The sequence below is a fragment of the Aptenodytes forsteri genome, unplaced genomic scaffold, assembly GCF_000699145.1.
Source record: "Aptenodytes forsteri isolate BGI_AS27 unplaced genomic scaffold, ASM69914v1 Scaffold166, whole genome shotgun sequence".
NCBI lineage: Eukaryota > Metazoa > Chordata > Aves > Sphenisciformes > Spheniscidae > Aptenodytes > Aptenodytes forsteri.
The window spans coordinates 8,615,168-8,623,871 of record NW_008796110.1 but is presented as its reverse complement, the minus strand read 5'-3'; the positions used below and the strand labels follow the sequence as shown (position 1 = coordinate 8,623,871).

The window sequence follows — 8,704 nt, the reverse complement described above, 5'->3', positions numbered from 1 at the left end:
TGCAAAAATTCAGCGGTTTCTAGCCCCATGATCACTCCTTGTCTCTCATCCTTTCCTTGACCAAGGACAATAATGAAGATGACCAAAAGAAAGAAGTCAGATATAGCCAACCCTGAAAACCAGAGGACTTGCAGTGTAATTTCAGCAACATCTATTAACAGTGAGTTAATCTTTTCTTGGGATGTGAAGATGGATCAGATGACTCTCACTGTTTCTTCTGCGTTTTCTGTTATTATCTTCTTGTATATCCTGGAATCTGCCTATATGTTAATATCATTATGTTCTTTTAAATGTAGTTGGATTTTTGTAACAGGACCTCTTGCATATTTAATCTTAAAATTGTATATGTGTATGTCCATCATAAAACTAGATTACCCAAAATATTTGATGATACTGAATTAAAATTATTTTATAAGTATAAATATACTTCTTCAAAAAATCATTTGATCTATCTATTCTGAGATTTCAAAAGTTAACACTTCAGTCATAATGTAGCCCAGTGGTAGACAGAACTAATAGTGTCTTTCATGCTTTAACGTTAATGCATCTCTTACATTAACATATCTAGGTATATGAGTAATCTCAAGGCTTCCCGAGTTTGCAAAGTTTCATTCACTGAAAGGTGGAGTGCTTTGTACTTTCAAATACACACTCTCAAACGCCCTCCAATTTAACATAATATTTACCTGAGCACATAGAAAGATTGTTGTTGGATATGTTGTAAGGTTAGGAGACACTTTTTAGGCGAGCTTCATGACAAGGTAGTTCTCTATTAACAGCAGCAGACTTCACTTCACTCTAAAGACCTTCCTTTTGTTCCCTGGTATAAGAAAAGACATGCTATATAATAGCCTAGTCTAACATAACACTCAACATGAATTAAGACCTCATATATCCAATTGAAAAAGCATGCCATATGTTTAACTGTGTATGCCAACGCTTAATATGTACTGATGCTGAAATTGTAATGAGGAGTGCAATTTCTTGTGTCACACAGTACCAGTTTTGAAAGTTAAGAAATACAATGGTAAATAGTGAAAAATAACCACCTTCTTAAGGAAACAACAGAGGACACAGTTGTCTTAACTGATGGTAAAACTTTAGTGAAATGATAGCAACTTCCCTGTGGGTATCCCTCTGTTTCATTGGAAACACTAGCAAATTGTTACTTTTTTTGTTTTATTTTCATTTTTATCTACAGACGGTTTCTACAAGAGCACAGAAACGCTTCCGGTAGAGAACAACACCTACCTGCAAAAGGATAGACACAATGGTCAGCAAAGTTCCTCAAAATCGTCATTCTGAGAAGCTGGAAGAGTTCAGAAGAGTTATTGTTTTCCCTACATTAGTGCGTTAGCCTCAAATAAGTCAGACAGAGACAATGCAGTAATAGAAAGGGCATAAAAGCCCTTAGGAAAAGAGCAATCAATTAATGTCTAAAATTTTGAATACTCAGCTTATACTAAACCTGTGAAAGGGCGTGTGAGAAGATCTCTCACTTTTTCCTTTACCTTCTCTGCTCTCAAATCCTAACACAGACTACTCCATGTATGACTGCAAATACACATGGCATGCCCGTTACTTTAATTACATTGGGACAGGAATCTTTTCTTCCTTTTAATAAATGAGGTGGATCAAGGACCAAGTCCCTCCAGAAATACATATTTTCTAACTGATTGTATGATAAATGTGTCTTGTTTGACATATGCGGGCTGACTTTTTGTTTCACATTTAAGGTTACAAATGAAATGAAAGGTGAACTTTAACAGTGATCTCACTGGGTATCTCTTTATGATTCTGCATTAGTTTTGAATTTTCGTTTGTGACAATCACAGCTGAGCTTCAGAAGGCCACGTGGATTTGACAGGATCGTTTTGACTAAAAGATATAAGACAGTTCTGCTATTGAAATTTAAAAGATGTTCTACACATTGCAGTCTGACTTCTATGTTATTTAACATGTCAAAGGGCTAAAAGAAGAATGTCAAGCTTGACACTGAAATGTGTACTTTGCCTGACATAAAGAATGTCCTCCCTGTAAAGATAGAAACTGATTCATAATCAAACTTCAGGGAACTAGCTAATGTACTAGACTGGGCCTTCATGGAGCTTTAACTTCTAAAGTAACCAACTGAAGAAAAGAAAGCCTTTCACTGAAACAAAATGTGCAGGAAAAGTATATATTTGTTAACTCCTTTATATATCAAGTATTCTGATACCTGATATTAAAAGCACTGCTGAGAGTTATAAAACAGTTCTGAAAAGTTTAGATTTAGATATGGCATTTTTTTTCAAGTTACATGAGATATGTATTGAATTTAATGAAATGTTTGACAATCAGCATTCATCAGTATCTGACAGTAAAATTCATACTATATGAGACTGTAATGTAGCATTACCTCATACAGAATGAATACTGACTCCACTGTGTTAGTTAACCAGGAAAAGGAGATCATAATATATTAGTGTCAAAAATTGTGATGTTAGAAAATAGAAGACTGTGACTATTGCAATTATGAAAGCTACTCTGGCAAAAAAATGATATGAAGTACTCAGAAAACATTAGATTAGATTTGCATGTATACTGTAGTTATTGAGGCATATTTAGACCCCTTGCCGTTCTATAGAAATACGGAGACTCGTGTGCTGTTACAACATGTATCATTAATGACCACGACTTACGCAATTTTTATTTATTATCTCTAAATTGCCGACAAAGCTTTCAGTTTTCTACGCAAGACAGGAAAGAAAAAAGCATTATTAACACCACCTAACCCTAAGGACAATGATGAGATGACAGTCAGAGCAAGAGACAAGTTCCTCCTAAATTGGGATTCTGCCCTGAACTGATATCCATAAAAGCCTTTCCCTCTGCACTGAATAGAAGATGACTCTGGGAGGCTAAGCTTTTGGTTTAGGTACCATAAACATCTAACACAAGATATGGGGTGTAATCACATCCTTAGAAGTTTGTCTTGGTATTACTACAGTCTACATGACAGCAATATATTCAGCACATGAAGACATGCTCAGAAGGTAGAAGTTAAACTTCACGGGCAATCCCGGGAAGCAGTGAAGTACAGTAGCTTACAGCAGAGCAATGGATTGTCACCCGGCAGCGTCACATGGGCTGTCATAAAGCAATGGATAAAATTCAGATTGTCATGAAATTGTGGGGACAGATTTGGGGGGGAAGGAGGACTTGTGCTAACTCTATGTGCATGCATTTCATCAGTTTGGAGGTTAACCCAATGCTTTCTGATGACAAATGGTTCTGTATCAAATGTCATTGGTATAAAACCTAGAGAAATCTTTGCACTGATCAGTAGCTAGAGATGGCCCAAGTCAGGCTGTAGTCCAGCTCTAATAATTCCCAAGGTTTGCAGATTGGTTACTCAAAGCTGCCAGTGATACCACCAGAGCTCAGCATGCTCATATCTGGTGCTGTCCCCCATAGCCATTGCAGACATTGTTCCCAAAAGGAAGACTGGTGAGTGACTGAGGGAGTTGAGAATGACTCTCAACAAGAAAGAACTAGTGTCAAGTTTTAAAACACTGTAAATCTAGCCAATCGATTTTCTAACCCTTTAAAATTATTTTCTGGCTAGCATCAGTCATAAGTGGAGATTTGAAAGAAAGCAATACCCTTCATCAAACAAAAAATGCAGAATTAATTTCAAATGGGCTCACTGTAGTGACTAAAGCTAGAATTTGGCAAGTATCAAGATATTTGTTTTCCCTAAATCTAGTTATATTTAAATCTATTTTCAGCAGCTAGAGACAGCAAACAAACATTTATGCTAGTCTAAAGCATTATCAATGCATATGCAGCCTTCTGAAGGTTTTCTGTATTCTGACTATTTACAGTATGGTTAGTTACAGTGTATCACATGGACCATCTTTATGTTTATTGCTATATATACAGCAAAAATTGTTTCCATGTTAGGTCTCTCTCCTCTCCTGTTTTAGTGGAGATTCTCACTGCCTTCTACCAGTCCACCTCCCTAATACTCACTGCCAAGGAACCTGCCGTACCACCTATTAATACTGAATTATTCTACACATTTGAGAATCCTAGACTCAGGATGGATAGACACCTGATTTAGATGAAGACCACTGTCTGGAGGTCTTTAGAAGTGACTACCTCTCTCTTTTTTATTTTAGTTTCAGCTTATCTTACAAGCAACTGAAGTTAGCTCCTTCAGAAGTACTGGATGACATCACTGTGTTGAAGGCAGGTAATATTGGCGATGCAATGACTACCTTGGTGCACTACCTTGGTTCAGGAATCCCTTCTCCACTTCCTCAAAGGTAGGCAACTACCCAAAGCCTACTTGGAAAACATATTCCCAGTGAGTCTGGTGTTGGTGTTTGAGCCCCTCATTGAACACGGATTGGTGCAGCCCTTCTGTGTTCCCTGTCTGACAGCAGCCTGAATCCTGCCCTCTGCCAGATGAGTGCAGGAACAGGCAGAAAAGGACAGGAGAAGATGCCCTTTTCCGATTCATCCTTCAACAACAACAAAAATATCCAACCCCTTTGAGAAAAATCTCTCCAGTGTTTGGCAGCCTGTATGGAAAATCAAAAGCCACTTTTAACAGTGCTTACTGGTATGAAGAAAAGAATAATATTTTAATACATATAAATCAAACTCTCTTCATCCTTCAATAAAAGGCATTTAAAAGTAGGTAATGAATTTGACCCACTGTGGCCCACAGTATGTGATGGAACACACCTACACTCCTCTTTTGTTTATTTCAGACTCTAGTACAAGCCACTTCTGCAAGAGAAAATTGTTCAGTAATCTCAAGGACTAAGCTAAATGGATTTTTTAAACCAAAGTATTAATAGTTCAAATGTGTGCCATTTAAGAAATTACATTATTATATTAATTCTGAGCAACTATGCCTATTTTTGCTGTCACTTTTCTTTTAAGCCTTTCCTTTAATCAATAAGGAATTTGAAAAAGAAAAAAAAAAAGATCATAAAAAAAATAAACATACATACTCAGTGGGAGCCCTTAAGTGAGTTGTAATGGTTCATTTTCATATTTAAAATTACTTACTAAGTATATATGTTAATCTAGAATACAAGTAGTGCACAATTTTAACTAGAAAAAGAAACCCAAACCAAACAACAACTGAACTGAAGATAGTGAAATAATTAAATTGTCAACAAAAAGATGAAATGTGAATATGGAACATTTTCCTTGTTGCAGAAGATGAAAATAATTGTTCAGTAAGAACTTAAAAAAAAATCAGGAATAAATATTCATGGATTATAGACGGTTAATAGTAAACTCATTAGCAGTTTGAGAACTTCTTGTCATGGTTATGTTTGAGTCTCACGGGTATGCTTCTTGAAAGAATACCAGAAATAAAGCCGGTTGGGCAAACCCAACTGATCCCTTCAACACCGGGTTCCTTCAGGTATTTTTGTTATCCAGATGTTACCAACAGAGCTGAATGTATTTCCCTGATTAACATAAGAGCTCTCCACGTGGTGGGACATAGAAGTGGGTAAAAGCAAGCCATCAGCTGGCTGAGAGATGAGAAAAATAGAGTATCCACTCAAGTGTGTGTATCGTCCCCTCATCCATATGAGGCATATGTCCAGCAGTTCCAGCACTGATGGTAGATAAGTCTCTGGAAACCCATGGCAGCTCTAAAGCTTTTTAGCAGGCTGGGACCTTAAGAGAAAATTCTGTAGGGCAAGTCTGTGTGCACAGACAGACACACAGGCATGTAATACAACAGAGTTTCAGGGACCAATATTGTGCAAAATATAAAAACTGTAGGTCATTCACTATCAAAATAATATTAACAAGATGTGAACATTTAGTTGTTATATGCTGGAAAGCAAAAATATTCATTACTTGTAAAGGACTTTGTAACTTTCTCCAGTACCCCCTCCTTTGTGCTTAGCCCCAGTTCCTCCGTGCCCATCTCAGCAAACCCGGGGATAGCCAGAGAAATCCCCGTGGAGAGCTTCTGAGCAAGTGCAGATGTATGCGGACTCTGCTACACATTTAAGCATCAACAAGTAATAAAAAAAGCTATAGAAACTTGTTATAAGTTGCAACAGGTATCCTGAGACAGATGCCTGCTTGAAAGAAATCCACTGGTCATTTTGTCACCTTGACAGAAAAGCTTCTCCTTGCTCCGTCCCTTTGAAGGTGCCACCGACTCACAGTTTCTCCTTGAACCCCCTTGCTTTCTCCAGAAAGCATTTCTTAACAACAACAACAAAAAACATTTTCAAAGTTGTTTACAGGATACAAGCCACTAAATTCCCTTTCAGAAGTAATGCCTTCAAGCCTCCAATAAAATACCATAAACTGAGGAAAGTAAGAATGCACGACATTTTGAAAAATGTGACATCCTCTGACTTCCTCTTTTCAGCCTGTTGCCTTTTTCTTGTATTACACTTGGTCGATATTTCTGCTTTACCTGCATAGACATTGATCAGTTACTTAGTTGCAGATATGTATGAAGTATGAACCACAGTCCTATCCATTGGCTTAATTTACAGGAGACTCAAATTTTGATTAATACCATTAATACCTGGCAGTCTAGAGTAATATGATTAGTTCTGAATAAAATATCAAGAAACTTTTCGGTATTATTTAATTGATTATATCATCTTACTAGACCAACAATGTTCAATTTTGCTTGCTAGTGAAAAACCTTAAATTTAAAACAGTGTGTGTGTTGGACTTCAGCTCTGAAGGTGTTCCTTGTTTATGCTCAAGTATAAGTCAGTAAGAAGTAAAACAGACCTAAATCTGAATGTAAAAGTCAGATATCTGCATGAATCGTCTGAACATTCACACTCAGCTATAGTATATAGCCCAAAAAATCACCCATTTGGCCTCAGACCCTTTATTTATAGGCACATGTTTGTACAGAAAGAATATAAGACAAGAGTCCAGATAACCAAGCACAACCAAGTCTTCCACTACTGCAAGTGACAGCATCATATAGAACCTTTTACAAATATAACAGTTTTCATTCTAGTTCTTTTGACGCCCTATCTCCATTGAAAAACATTCAGTCATCTCACTATTTTAACATCTTGGAAATTTTTTTTTTTAATTTCTAAAAACACATGTTCTTGTGGCAACACTGTCCGTTAGCTTTCTCTCATGGAAGAGGCTTTTCTCTCTCCTTATTGTTGTTTGTGAGATATTTATACAAAGCAATAATTTGCCCTCTTAGTTTCATTTTATACTTAGCTGTTGCTTAAAAAGAGAATTACGATATTGTTTGGTAGATGGTAACAGCATCAGCTAAAAATGCACCTGTCACTTAAAGTTACGTTTCTCTTTCATCTCTGACTAGATAAATTTATCATACATATGCTATCCCTTGAACTAAACAATAAACAACTGCAAGGAAGGAGTCTTAAATTGGCCAGACTCTGGAAAAAATATATATTGGCATTTTACTGTAATTGATTGTGGTACTGAGATTAGAATTGTTGAAATCAGAATTTAAGCCTTCATTTATCAGACAAAAAGCTAGCGAGATGGAAAGGAACTAAGTAATTACCCAGCAACTCATCTGTCAAACCTTTCACAATTCTTCAACAAGGGTTTACTGAATGGAGACTCCAATGCACAGCAGAGAGTAATTGCAACATGAAAAAGTGATGCTCATTTTGGTGGACCTGCATTTAAAAGGACTGTGTTTTTTAAGCTGTCATTCCATATTTAGTTTTCTCCTTTATCCTGTATTGTCATAAAGCATCTAATCAAAACAGACTTAGGTACTGCATGAATTAGAAGTTACTGTAAAACCAGTGAGATTATGACCAGCAATCAATGCTGCAATATAATGACGGCTTAGCAAATTTCTGACCTGCATTTATTTTAAGTAATTTGAAACTCTAACTGGGAAGCAAAAATCAAAGGAAACTGGGGTAAAAGATACAGGAGCATCTTAAAAATAATTCTTCAAAGGAGTCTCAAATTTAACTAAGACATTTTTTAAAAACAATATTTGAATCAACAGAATCAGAATTCATGCTAATCACAAATTCACTTCTGAACTAGAAAGACTACTTGAGTAGAAGATGTTGAAAAGTTCATTTTACAGATTACAGGCTAAAGATTCAGTAAGGAACTTTGTCCTTCCGACAAGAGGTCAGATGGAATCAAAGCACCTAAGTCCCAAATTGTGACCTATAAATCCAATCACTGTTATTAAACTTCATTCTACTTTGCTTGCCCCAAGCCCCCCTCTTCAATCACTGAGACCAGAATTCTTATCAGTGTTTTTGGAACATGCTCATTACACACCAATGAGATCAGGCTTCCTATAAAACAAACATTTGGTTACATTCTTTTAAAAAAACCTCTAGGTTCTTCTAAGCAAGATGGTAATGCTCCTACTCCAAAAGAACTAGAACCAGAAATTCCTTTCAAACTATGAATAGTTTGAAATCTATGAAATAAGATTGTCTGTGGGTGGCAATGCCACCCATTGCTCTCAGTGTAGTCTTTAATATTCCATTGTATCGTTCAATTTTCCCAGAGGCTGGTGCATGATAGGGCATGTGATATACCCACTCAATGCCGTGCTCTTTGGCCCAGGTGTCTAGGAGGTTGTTTCAGAAATGAGTCCTGTTGTCTGACTCAATTCTTTCTGGGGTGCCATGTCGCCATAAGACTTGCTTTTCAAGGCCCAGGATAGTGTTCCGGGCAG

General features: G+C 36.8%; 1 long non-coding RNA gene across 1 annotated transcript in view; it reads right to left on the bottom strand.

The window, feature by feature from the left end:
- Positions 1-701: 701 nt before the first annotated feature.
- LOC103905233 overlaps positions 702-8,704 on the bottom strand; it is a 56,934-nt gene continuing 48,931 nt past the window's right edge. Inside the window, exons 4-5 of the long non-coding RNA XR_657939.2 lie at positions 1,252-1,309; positions 702-820 (exon numbers count right to left, since the gene is read on the bottom strand). This is a non-coding gene — a long non-coding RNA (uncharacterized LOC103905233). The remainder of the gene's footprint in view (positions 821-1,251; positions 1,310-8,704) is intronic.